The sequence below is a fragment of the Phalacrocorax aristotelis genome, chromosome 3 (assembly GCF_949628215.1).
Source record: "Phalacrocorax aristotelis chromosome 3, bGulAri2.1, whole genome shotgun sequence".
In the NCBI taxonomy this organism is placed as follows: domain Eukaryota; kingdom Metazoa; phylum Chordata; class Aves; order Suliformes; family Phalacrocoracidae; genus Phalacrocorax; species Phalacrocorax aristotelis.
In genome coordinates this window covers 91,247,485-91,261,732 of record NC_134278.1, presented here as the reverse complement: position 1 = coordinate 91,261,732, position 14,248 = coordinate 91,247,485, and the positions used below count along the sequence as shown (strand labels likewise).

At 38.8% G+C, this 14,248-nt stretch overlaps 1 pseudogene; it reads right to left on the bottom strand.

Moving 5' to 3' along the window:
- Positions 1 to 14,248, bottom strand: part of LOC142055064 (small ribosomal subunit protein uS5m-like) — a 71,147-nt pseudogene that overhangs the window by 21,303 nt on the left and 35,596 nt on the right.

Here is a 14,248-nt window from a genome sequence, read left to right as displayed (position 1 = left end):
CGGCTCTCCTGTGATGGTCCTGGGAGGAGTGCCGGCAGGGTGTTAGTCGGGTTCCTATACCTGCTATGCCTCTGCGCTCCTTTGTGTGTCAGCGGACAGGCCTTTTAGCACATACCTTAACAGTCAGTACTCTCTCCATCTTGGCCATCGGTAGAATGAATAAAGTACTTCTCTCTCAAAGAGTTTGATTCAGTAGCTATAACCTCTGAGAAGCAGGAAGATTAGAACCAGCCATCCTGTTCACAGTGCATCTGTCCCCCAAGGACATGGCAAGTGATGAAACAGCAATACAGAAAATAACCTGGACTCCTACCCCTGTTGTGCTTTAACCCCAGTTGGCAACTAAGCACCACATAGCTGCTCGCTCACTTCCCCCTCACCTTGGTGGGATGGGGGAGAGAATCAGAAGGGCAAAAGTAAGAAAACTTGTTGGTTGAGACGAGAACAGTTTAATAATTGAAATAAAATAAAACAATAGTAGTAACAAGTTGTGATGAAAAGAAAAACAACAAAAGAGAGAGAGAGAGAGAGGATCAAAACCAAGGAAAAAGAAGTGATGCAACTGTTCACCACCTGCTGACCAACACCCAGCCTGTCCCTGAGCAGTGATCACTGCTCACTGGCCAACTCCCCCCAGCTTATATACTGAACATGATGTCATATGGTATGGAATATCCCTTTGGCCAGTTTGGATCAGCTGTCTTGGCTGTGCCCTGTCCCAGCTTCTTGTGCACCTCCTCCCTGGCAGAGTATGGGAAGCTGAAAAGCCCTTGACTTAGCATAAATGCTGCTTATCAACAACTAAAACATCAGTGTTATCACATTATTCTCATGCTAAATCCAAACCACAGCACTATACCAGCTACTAGGAAGAAAATTGACTCTATCCCAGCCGAAACCAGGACAACCCCTCACTCAGCAAAACTGATGAAAGTTTTTGACCAGGTACTCCAAGTGTTTTTCATGTGGGCTGATTCATCACAGCTCTAGGATAAACCCCAAGTGGAGTTCTCATCCAAATTAGTAATGAGCGCAATCTGCAGAGAAACTATTGACTAAACTATTTTTAGTGTTGATAGTTTTCACATGCGTGAAACTCTTGTTGTATAACTCACTAGGAAAAATAATATAGCTCAAATGCCCTACTGACACAGCATGTGTCTAAACGTGGCTTCATACTATAGCTCACATCTGAGTACAAATTCTTTAGATTAACCCACGATAACACATGCTCAAAGCCACACTACTTCTGAAACGGCTTTGTTTCCTTTTCAGGGGATGATCCATAATCATCACCAATTATAATTCAGTTTAAAGCTTCTGAATGTTCCAAATGCCAATTATTTTATCCACACAGGCTGACAGTTAAAAGAGATAAAAAGATTGAATTATTTAATCAGTAGAACCAGTTGAAGGTAGCATCCCTAAACTTTGCTTTAAAGGCAGGCCAAAACTCTTGAGAACCCTAAGAATATCAGAAATACATTCCAATGTACAGCTCTGACCCCTCATTCTTTCCCATGACAAGCTGCTTCAGGTGCTATCTTAAAAACCGACTCAAATTTTCATTGTCAAACTCAAGACACTGTCAGTATCATCCAGGGAACAGAAAACTTCCCTGTAGATCTAAAAGCAAAATCCAGAGCTCCAATAGTCCAAAAGTACTTCTGAGTCAACATCTCATTTGAAGTAAATTATTACTCAGAGAGTATCCTGTATACCACATAATTATTCAGTCAAGGATGTCAAACACTGGATCTCAGACACTGTAATTTCAAATTTCATGCAGCATTTCCTTTTCACAAGCCTTTTTTATTGCAGCCTTTGCAAAAACAATAGCTAGGAAAACAATTTCCAATGACTTATTACAGGAAATGAAGGTTTCAGACTGCATATTAGGGAATATTCTTTTTGTCATAAGCAGCAAGTCTGCCAAGATTAATTCCGTGGTCTTAAAACAAACACGTACTCGTTGTTTTTTTGCTACTTCATGGAAAGATGAAACTATGGCCTTATATTCTGTTAACAACCTGCTGCTGCACTTAGACAATTTATTTTTGTTAAGTGGATGCAAAACAAATGACAAAATGAGTGATACAGTTATAACTCTCTTCTGCGTTAATATTCCCTACAGATAACTCTCTACAGTTGCATGCACTTTTGTGACAATACATTTAGAAGGACTTAAGACAAGGACCTTCATATCATTTTGACCCAACAACCTTTGTTTTTCTGACTTTACCCCTGCCACGTGCCAGCATAAAGCTACTGTTTCTAAGATAAGTCAATTCTCTGTGGCTTGGTGACACTCTTTCCTAGTGTCACTGTCCCTGAACAGTCCCAGAACAGAATGAGAGTCACCATACAACCAACTGACTCTACTGTCCCACTGATATTTGCCAAGGGCTGGATTCAGATGATTAAATAAGTACAGGTGACATTCAACTGCAAGAAAATAGACCTTGAAACTCCTGCTAATCTTTTCCAGCTAGGAATAGTGACTGTTCACTCTACTCCTGCTCAGATTTTGGCTAAGACACAGCTCAGGCTAAGGCCTGACGTATGCTGGCAGCAGCTCCACTAGGTCGAAGTGAGGGCAACATGATGGCAAACACAATGGCCAAGGGGGGGCTAAAGGTCATTATGCAGCCACTGCCACCTGCAGCTTGCCATCCCCAGCAGCCATCATCCTTGCATACCGATTGTCTGTCAGCTTCTTCAGAATCCCCTAACTCATGGCAATGGTACAGACCAAATTTCCAAGCTGGATGGTATAGATTTGTCAGCTTACCCAAAAATATTCTGAAGTCCAACAGCAGCCAGACTGCTGAGACTTTTGTGTTTCCCAGTGTGCCACAGGGGATGCCCATGCCATTGCAGAGGAGGAAGGATGAGCACTCTTACTGTTGGTTTGGCAACTATTTTGCTCACAGGTACACGAGTTACAAGTTGCAAGTTACGAATTACAGGACTTTTGCGTTAGAAACCTCATTAAATATATTATGAACCAGTGAATTCATGTGTTCATATTAGTCAGTACAAAGGGATTTGAGTGCTTGTTTGATATGTGCGTGTGTTTTCCTTGCTAGTAAGCTCACAAAATAAAGTCTAATTTACACAGTACGTTGCCTTGCAAATTTGAGCAATCCAAATGGGCAGCATATGGGCCGCACAACCTGCATCAGATGCAAGTTGTGCAGACCCTGATCAGAAAACTGCTTTTTTCCAACTGCTCTCTTCAGCCTTGCTTCTCCAAAGTGCCACGCGACAGTTGAGGTAAATGCTGCATCCAAACAGGTCTCAGACAATCAAAACAAGCATGCTTGAATCCAGCTGAATGTCTGAATAAAACAGTGGAAGAACAAGCAAATGACCAAACTCACTTGTCAGAAACCACCAGCTTTAAGAAATTACAGGTTTTGCATGAAGTCGTGCCACATCAGGACTCGAATATGAACGGAGAGAGAAAGGCGTAGAACTGGGCTTCATTTACTGCACACTACCTTGATTATAAGACAAAAGTATTTCTTCTCAGAGGCCTTCTGCAGGGTTCATCGCTAACTCAATTCCTGGGAAAATGCGTATGCTTTTCAGAATATCCACTGAATTACCCACTCAATGCAATTTACTTGGACTGATTCTATCTAAGGAAGATCGAGTTAGTTATTTTTACTATGCAAGTGTTAAAAAAAGATCTCTTTTGTCCTCTTCTATTGCCTCCCTTCCCACACTCTTAGAAAGTTAAACCAACAAACAAAAACCACGCAAACACCCAAAATAAAAAGGTCCAAATACAGTTTTACCTATAAAATCAGAAAGAATGATCTATAACCCTGAACTAAAATAGCAACATAAAATGATTTTGTATTTCAGGGACCAAAACGGATAGTACCAACATCCCAGGACCCAGCTCATGACATACGAAGCTCTGTATATAAACCAAAGCACCAGTGTATTTGTATCTGCAGAAAGCAGCATTAAGGATAGTATCAGTCTCTTCATGTTGCTGCCTTTTGCACCCTTTCTCTGTACAAACTGAGTGTATTGCCTGACCTGCACTTCTTTAGCAAGTCTAAACCTTTCTGTAATTTAACATTCAAACAGAATTCAATCTTTCTTTTGTTTAAAAATGGAAGTACCATATCCTAACCATCTAGCTGAAAAAGGGAACTGTTCTGCCACTGGAAAGATTGCACTGACCCAGCTACAAGGGGCCATGCTTGCACAAAATTCTTCAAGTAAAGTTCTCTTTATTAGAAACAAAAAAGCATGACCATAATAGTGAGTAATCAAAAGGCAGAATTTTCACACCTGGCAGAGGACAACTTCTGTGTTGGACAAAAAAACCCAGAGATCTACCTTTTGCAAAGGGCATAATTTATAACTTTATTTTCTCCCTTACCAAGCTCCTCTTCATGAAAGAGATTCAAAGCCTCGTGTTATGTGCTTTCAGACCTTACTGATTACTAGGTCTTACTTTCTAATATTGATTGCACTACAAGAAAAATACTATCATAACACATGACATCATGTAGGCTACTTCTTTTTACTATGTTACTATGTTGATTTTGGAGAGAAAAGAAAAATCCATCTGAGGATGGATGATACACCAAATGAAGCCTTCCAGTTAATAAGAACGGCGTATATCAACAACTGTAAATTGTCATTACCACTATTATTACATTATGTTAAATGACAGTAAATACTGCCACTAGTTTTATTCACAGAAATTCTTCTTATGCATAATATATGAGCAAAACAGGAAATCTGCCTTCAGGTTGGCAGGGAAAGAAAGAAACAGTCCAAGTAGCACAAGTCACCTACTCCAAGTAATGCAATTGTCTATAAGAAAGACAGAAACAAAACCAATACGCAGTCCCTGCTGCTGCCCCTTAACACTTACTCAAGCTAGCTTTTTCTCTGTGACAACTTTAGCTCTACTTTACATGAAAATCTGATCTTGTCTGTACTGTATTCTACAAGCAGGGAAAAATCAAGTTAGCTTTTCTGTTTCTACACTATAAGAAAACTCTTCAATAAGCAATTTCTCTCACAGCAAGGGAGCACAGCCTTTTTAGTAGCAAAATCACACCAGAAAGTGGCTTTTGTATCTTTGTTCATAAGACAGTCCTTTAAAAATGGCTTTCAGTTTCCTGCTGCAAAGTATAATTTCCCAGCAAACATTATTTTAATCTCCTGTACTGTTGCGAAAATAAAAATTATGGAAAAGACATAAAAATAGCATCATGTATGCCATCTATTTAAATTAAGAATGCTAAAGAAGATCTGTTTATTTCAAAACTCATACCTGCTATCAGAAAATTATAGGACTTAATTACCATGAGCTAACTGCTTGCTTTGAATTTAGAAGCTTTTTTTGCTGCTGCTGCTATTTTTCTGCAAAAAAACCACTCCTCTCTCTCAGTTCACATTTGTGGCAATCTCATTTAACACTAGAGCCCCAGCCTGCTTCTAAAAGCTTTTTTATTTTTCAGATATAATAAAGCATTGAAACACATTTCTATAGCACATGGAAGCACTGCACAGCAACTCACTTTGTTGTTTAATCTAATGAATTTGACTGTAAATAATTATGCCAGCACAAAACGGCCAACTTTAGTAAATTCCTACTGTGGTATCCAAACTGACAGTCAGTTGTGACATGTCACAGAAACAAAATAACAGCCACTTTTCTGCAATGTGTCCTTTCAATTAACTGAAAGCTCTGCCAACTGCAAGGCTCATTAAGTAAAATCACTTCCTTTATGAGCGGTGCCCATGCAACTCAACTATTACAAGTTGCCTTCCAACACAGACACAGCTGAAGGCTAAGTGGTCCAAATGGTCTTTGCTACATCAGAGTCAAAGCCCAGAGAGCCCAGTCTGCTCCAACAACTCATTTACTTAAAGAACTTTAACAAATTGTGTGGGTTTTCCAAAACCCACCTCAACAATCTACTGTGTGTAGAGCTACTGCTGATCTAAGAGGAACTAAAAAAAAAAAAAAAAAAGAGAAGGCTTTCTGATATTTTAGCATCTCAAGTGAAACTGGACACGTGTGGTTTTAAACGTAGGAATAACGTGTTTTGCATGTTAAAATAAGAATGCATAAAATGTGAGCACTTACACATGATCAGATGATCACCAGCTTTTTTCCCAATAATACTATCCTTTAAAAGCTGTTTTGGAGAAGTCTAGACATACGCACACTAGCATATGCAATAAGGTATGGAAGCATGCAACGTACTTATTATTGCAATAAACCACCTGTGACATTAAGTGCAAGTTTGCTACTCATTTTATTTTCTACCTCTCTAGGCACCAATGACAAATCTGACAAGAATATATTAGAGATACTTGAGAGAACAAAAACTCTTGATACCAAACTCATTTGTATAGGTTTATATTCATGTCTGTTTAGATACACAAAACATATAGAGCATTAAATATGAACTGCCAGTGAAGGTCAGATCCTTTCATAAATGTTATCTTAAGATTTAGACTGAGTACACGCATTAATGGAAAAGATATCCTTCATTAACTTTCATTTCATTTGTTCTTGTGCATACCAGTATCACCTCACACATTCTGTTGAGGACTCTGGAAAGTAAAAATTGATCTTAAATAGCAATTTAGTTTTAAAATAAATATTTATCATATCCAGAGAACAATATAGCTTTGTCAAGATAACAGAAGGGACTCTACAAATACTCATCTTACTCTAAGGTCTAAGTGCTGGAATACTAAAAAAAAGAAAAAGAGATGAGAACTTAATTCAGGAAAAAAATGACTCAGGCAGCAAGGCAAAGAAAGGTCTATAAAAAAGTTTAAAGATGTTAGGCAAAAAAAACTGAAAAAGAAACTATTTTTCATTTGCAAGGATGTTATCGCCACTGGAGCAGCAGATACTGGAAAGTGATTTTGCTCAACATCTTCATACCATCGAGTAGCCGAAACATCTGAGACAATGCCTGCATAATGCTGTTTCAGGGCAAACAGACTATAAGAAAGAAACATGAGCTCAGTGATGGAGGGATTCGCTACGTTTTGGGGGAGAGGGGACTCTAGAAATGAGGAGAAGTAAGGAAATATATTTTTAACTCAGGTAGGACATTTGGTAGAGTCCTTTGGAAGTTCTAACAGGGCAGCATTGCCCTCAAACGCATCCAAAACAGAAAAAGAACAGTTCATCTGCTCCGGGTATATATATCTGCATACATACATATATATATATCTCCGCATACATATATATATATATATATGGACTAGATTACAGGCTAGTCCCAGCTGCTGCTAGGGAGGAAAGCACTCCTGTTCCCTCCCATCACATATACTAAGAATAGTACAGATCTACTTTCACCTCATTGTAGGGTCAGATGAAAACCTGGGAGCCAAGTGCATATCTTTGAAGGTAAATCTGCCCTAACCTTAATAATTAAATTACTTATGAAGTAAGAAAAAACTGGCGTGCACAAAGATGTCCTACAGATTAAATGAAATGCACCTGAAAAGTCTTCAAGAATCATAGGAAAATGTCTTAGAAGGTTACCGATTTTGTCTCCCCACCCTCTCTTGACAGATTTATGCAACTTGCTTTTAAAAATCTCCAGTGACAGACATCCCATATACTCCCAGACAATCCATTCTAGTATTCAACTTTTCCATTTGCAACTCATTCTTCTCTAAATTTCTAAATTTCCCTCACTCATTACGTTAATTCGTTGCTTCTTATCCTTACTACAGCAGACACATAAACTAGCTTATTCCTTTCCCCTTCGGAGGATTTTTAAAAATCTATAAACCAACTCATGACTTTTAATTACCCAGTCTGACATCATTGTTTCCCATGTCTCGGAAGATACTCAAAACCACTGCAACAAGCAAGGATTTTAATACACAGGATTAATCTAGAAATCATTCAAGCTGCTGGGTGGATTCCCTACTGACGGTCATCACAGCACAACGCAGGAAGATAATCAAGGATAAAGAAACCCATAAGCTCATTTATCAGGACAGGAAAGAACCTTGAGAGGCTCTTTTGGAGTAGAGCTGTCAGTCAACTCAACTTCTGACTTGCCCGATTATTCTTTTAACTTTCAGAGTTTCTCTTTAAAGAAATGTTTCTCATATTCCCTCTCTCCCAATCAAATACTTAAAGTAACTCACTTTCCAACAGGCTACACTTGTACACAGTTTAAAAGACCTGAATACTGCTTGCAGTTATATTAACTTTGTTCTTACTCTTGCACTCAGTACAGACTATTTATTAGTTACTCAAGACCATTTAACAGGTATTTAATTTTAATTCTGGCAACTAGGTAATTCTACCTACTCTGGCCACATATTTTTCAATTAAGACAATGGATAGGCTCCTGTAACACAAAAATTCTCAAATGTTGGTGAAAGTAATTTCTGCATAAAACATTTCTTCATGGAAAGTACCTGACCAAGGAATGGCAAATCAATTTCAAGAAAAGGCAGTTGACCATCATTCCAAAGACAAGTGACACAAACGGTGACAGGGACTTGAGAGCTAAAAACAAAAGGACAGAAAACTTTGCCTCCATGAGAGATGTGGTTCACAGCTGATATTCAGTGCTTCTGGTTCCACCCTTTATCCTAAGCCTCTAAATAACAATACTCTTACATGGTGCCTTATTAAAGTACTTTATTTATTTCCCTAACTTAAAGCATCTGCTTTTTTCTCAGAAGAAACAGTGACGGAAACTAGATACTCATGTAGCTTTAAGGTCTCTCACACATTGCATCCTATTCTTAAACCTATGCAGCCTTGTGTTGCAATGAACCCTGCAAAACTGGTAGATAAAGGGACTTTACGCTCTATACATTTGATCCTGTTCTGGACTGGGACATGGCCATCTCCTTCCCTCTTTGACTACAACCCCATTTAAAGGGCAACCTTTTCCTTTCTCTCCAAACCAACTAAACACTTGATTTCACAGTGCTTTAGGCAGCAGCTCTGATTTTATTGTCAAGGGACTGGTTCACTTTTTCCTGTCTCAAAAGGGAGATGTTTGGCCACATTCCAAGAAAAATGCAATCAGACATAAGGTCTGGCAAGAAAATCAATGTTTGGCATTTATAGCTTGTTTAGAAATATGCAGTGCAGAAGACAGTTGCAGTCCCAAAGAGATTAAAATCTGAATATGAGATTTTACTATGACCACAATGCAAAATCCTGAGACAGAATAACCGTTTTCAAATGCATCCTACTAATTAAGAACGCGTTACTCCTTGCCAGTTTTGTCAGATCAAGGATTTAAAAAGGATTTGCGTGAAGAAAAAACAGTTGTTCCAACAGTATATGGCAGTGCATAGTAGTGGACAGAGAGAGCGTGATCCCTTCCAAAAAGGGCATCACTGGTGAGCTTTGGTAGTGGAACACAAGATAACATGCTGTGAGTGAAACTAAAAAGAAATTCAAACACAGATACTTTGGAACAAATACCTTGTCTGGATTGAAATACAACAGATTATTGGCTAAAAACACAGGCAATGTTTCACAGAGCTCTTTGGTAAGAGAAGCTCTAGTAATGACAAGACTAAAGTGATGAACCATCACCTCTACCCATTTAAAATTGCATAACAACTCAATGGAGAGTCACTTTATTTTGTAGTGATAAAAGGGTGTCAACATTGATATTAAGCAAAAAGACCTGATGCGCATCTATCAGAGAACGTGTACTGACTCAGGTTAATACCTTGGCTCTCAGATTGCGAATAGAAATGAAAGAAGTCTCTTTTTAAAAGCAGCAGTTAGACTAGTATAGTTTTTCAATAATAAATCAGTTAAATATTAATTGCAAATGAAAGTTCTGATGACAATCCTGAAAGGAACATAAATCTAATAAGCAATTTAATCTGTAGGTAAGTAAATAACATGAGAGTGTTCTTAAGTGACAAATTTACACAATTGGTCATAGCCAACACAGGTTCATGACATGAAAGTCCTATTTAACTAACTTGATTTCCTTTTATGACAAGGTCACCTGTCTAGTTGACCAAGGGAAGCCAGCAGATGTGGGGTTTTCAGATTTTAGCGACGCTTTTGATATTGTCTCTTACAGTATCCTGCTGGACAAAATATCCAGCATACAGCTAGACATGTCCATACTATATTGGGTGAACAACTGGATGACAGGTCGGGCTCAAAGAGTTATAGTGACTGGGTTTACCTCAGGCTGGTGGCCACTCACCAGTGGGGTTCCCCAGGGCTCAATTTTAGGGCCAGCGCTCTTTAATATTTTTATAAGTGATCTGGATGCAGGAGTCAAATGTACATTAAGTAAGTTTGCCAATGACACTCAATTAGGACGAACCCCGGACTCCCTTAAGGATAGAGAGGCCTTACGAGAGAATGGGATAGACTAGAGAGCTGGGCAATCATCAATCATGTGAAATGTAACAAAAGCAAGCGACATGGTAATCCTGGTTATACATATAAATTGAGGAATAAGACGCTGGATACCAGCCCCACAGAAAGAGATCTTGGGATTTGGGTTGACGGCAAGCTGAAAGTGAGTCAACAGTGTCCCCTGGCAGCCAAAGGGCCAAATGTGTCCTGAGCTGCATGAAACACAGCATAGCTAGTCAAGGGAGGTGATTGCCCCGCTCTGCACTGGTGGAGTACTGTGTGCAGTTTTGGGCACCTCAGTTATAAGCAAGACATCAAACTATTAAAGAGTGCCCAGAGGAGGACGGCCAAGATGGTGAAAGGTCTCGAGGGCAAGACTTATGAAGAGCAGCTGAGGTCACTCGGTTTGTTCAGCTTGGATAAGAGAAGGCTGAGGGGTGTCCTCATTGGAGCCTACAACTTTCAAGGGGGGCAGCAGATAGGGAGGTGCTGATCTTCTCTCTCTGGTGACCAGCGATAGGACACGAGGAAGTGGAATGAAGATGTGTCAGGGGAAGTTCAGATTGGACATTAGGAAAAGGTTCTTCGCTCAGAGGGTGGTCAGTCACTGGAACAGGTTCCCTACAGAAGTGGTCACAGCCGCAAGCCTGTGAGAGTTCAAGAAGTGTGTGGGCAATGCTCTTAGTCATAGTTTTAGGTAGTCCTGCGAGGAGCAGGGGGTTAGACTCAATGATCCTTATGGGTCCCTTCCAACTCAAGATATCCTATGATTCTCATTACTTTACACACAAAGCTACAGGGTTGATTTATGCACCATATATTTGTATAACAAGGTTTAATCAAAGCACAATCCAAATTTTGACAAAAAGTCCTGAGGAATTCATTTGGTCTGTGATAGTTCAGTGGCCATTACTGGAGGCTCAGATTCTTCCACTCTGGTGCCCAATTATGCAAAGGAAGTCACCTTACAGCAGCTGTTTCCAGAATGGCAGTGCTGTCTCACAACTGCCTCTGCAGAATGCTCCGCAAGGATGCCTTCCTCCACCCTGCAGCTGACCTGAAGAGACAGAGGCACAGTTTCCTGCTCTGTGGGGCTCCCCAGGCTAGTGAGGTGGGCTTCCGGGCACAAGGAGCTGAACATGGCTCTAAGATCTCACCCCACCAAAAAGTGCTGCAGGAAACACTGAATTTCTCTCAGCCCCTTCTCCTTCACCAGTAAGATCAAAACTTAGGAACAAGAAAGACTTGGCCAAATCGTATCTTATCTGAGGGCTTTCTGATGCCCCCAGCTGGAAGTAGTCTATTTTCCACACTGTACATGTTTCTAATGGATCAATCATTTTAGGAACTATTAAGTCCTTTTAGCACATTTATTTATATAATACCTAGTAATTTTGATACTTCAGTTATCTGAAAACCAAACTTCTGGACACAGATAGTGAGACTTGTGGTAGCAGTGGCCAAGTAGTTTCCAACTCTAAAATTAGAACGCAAGTAGAAGAGAAGGGAACATGCAAGGATAGAAAGCCAACAACTGCTCTCACTTCCAGAGCTGCTCCCTTTCTAGATGCTATGCATCACCTGATTCTGAACTGGGACCAAATGAGTTACAAGAAATCAATTTATTCCTGAAGTCATTATTCCCCCCAACAAAGTTTATACTAGTTCTATGGTTTCCATAGCAACTAATGTATTTGAAATGAAAGAAAAACTAATAAGATAAATGGGAAGCATAAAATATCTTGCGATAGTGTGGGTGTATGTAGCACTAACTGTTAACGGTCTGCTGTGGAATGAATTGCAAATTGCCTTCTTCAATAATGGCTTTTCCATAGAGAATTAACATGGGTCCACATATCTGCATTACTAATGCTTTGCATTTCACAAGTAAAAAAATACAATAATATTTATCGTATTTGCAATAAGTATCTTCTCTGACCACATTCTGAGTTGTGTTTCTGTTGAAATCATTAAGAATTTGGGTCACTACAGTACTGGTAGTGCTAAGGACCTTACCCTTTAGCTTGAAGTTTTGCTGTCAGGCAGCAAATATCTTGAGCGACAACAATTTAGTAGTCAGCTAATATCACTTCCCACCAATCAAGGCACTGCATACAACCATTTACACATTGGAAAGCTACTGTATGTTTAAAAAAAGGTGACAATGTCATGAAATGTAAGAGATTAATTATTTTTAAGTCTCTGTAGCTTCTCAACTTACCACAACAAAATTATTCTAAGGTGATTCAATGATTTTATTAAATACCTAGGTCAGATATGCTGTTATGTAAAACATTCCACACTTCCACAAAAAAAGCCCTAGTCAGCCAGGGTCAGAGTTCAAGAGTACAGAGAATAATTCAATGAAGTCCAATCAGGAGTAAGTTTGGGAAAAAAGCACGTGGGAGTCAACCTTATTACGTGCAAATAAAGATAGCAGGATTTACAGCATATATTAGATCTTATTTACTAAAACCCATAGACAAGGAAAATACCAGAAACAGACATCTTTTGTCAGTTACTACTTTTGATTGATAGATATTTTTCAAGTGAGATGATGCAATACAACCTGTTTAGAAATGAGGGTGGAAACAAGACTTGCATTAGTCTTGTCATAACCATCATCCTTACCATGTCGATAAGCACAAAGTGTGTATATAAAACTATGAATGGGAAATTCTGACAGAGTGTTTTTCCAGAAGATACAAATATCATAGGTTAAGACATCTAGGACAAGTGAATATTCTACTACTTGAGCAGCACACAAAATGAGATCTTCATCCCACTCATTCTCTGCCCTGAGCTGCCCCTCCCCAGCTTCAATTAATTATTTATTTTACAAGCAGAATTATACAACTTCCTACTTGTAGTTTTGCCTGAGAAATAACGCTAGCACTTTACTACGTTTCTTATTATGGTTGTACATAAACTATTAAAGCTTTATTTGCAGGCATTCGCCATTTCAGAGTTGTCAAAGCTGCCTTTGGATTAGGTATTATTTACTCAATAGAGAGGATAAGGCCACAATGGAAAGAATGACAGATTATGTCATGCAGTTGAAACAGAATACCAGACTAATTCCTACTGCTATAAGATTGACTTAGCAAAGACTGGTTAAATAATTGCAAGCTCAATAAAAAATTCTGGTAATTATTTAAAGTCTTTGAAAAGATTTGTAATGCTTACCTCAATGACTCTTGTTTCAAAATCTTCAAAAGTTTCTGTTGGGAGAAAAATGGGGTATTACATTTCCTTGTTTTATTTACCTATCAGCACAGCTCCCTGCAGGTGGTATAATTTAAAAAGGACACAATTTTTAGGTAACTGTAATTTATAAATTAATCTCAGCAGTAAGTAGAAAAGGTAAGAATAATTTGAACAAACATATCTTAAGTGAGGTTTACTAGTTACTTCCTTTTTAAGAGACCTCAAATATGTTTTTATACTTGACTCTATTCATTCGATCTCTTTTAGAATAAGGTCAGTGAAGAAACAGCATGTAGCTCTCATTTATAAAGCACAGGGTTTTTTCATTTCTTTAGTAAAACCCATGTATGTGAAGAAAACTAACTTAAAGAAAATCTAGCTAAAATAACTTCCCAGAAAGTGTAATACTACTCTCATTATAATTACAACACAGTTCCTGTTATAATTAAGAGATGACAACTGTTAAATACATTAATTGTGCTCTACTAGGGATCCCAGCCTCCACCTGCAATCAGTATCTCATCTTGTTAAGTACCATGCATGCAGCGAAGTAAGATGGAAACTGTCTCCAATGACTGTCCAATCTAAATAACTAGCGTAGCAAAAAGGAGGAAAAACAATCAGTTTTTAATGGTTAAGCAAGACATATAAATTTAACTGGTTGGT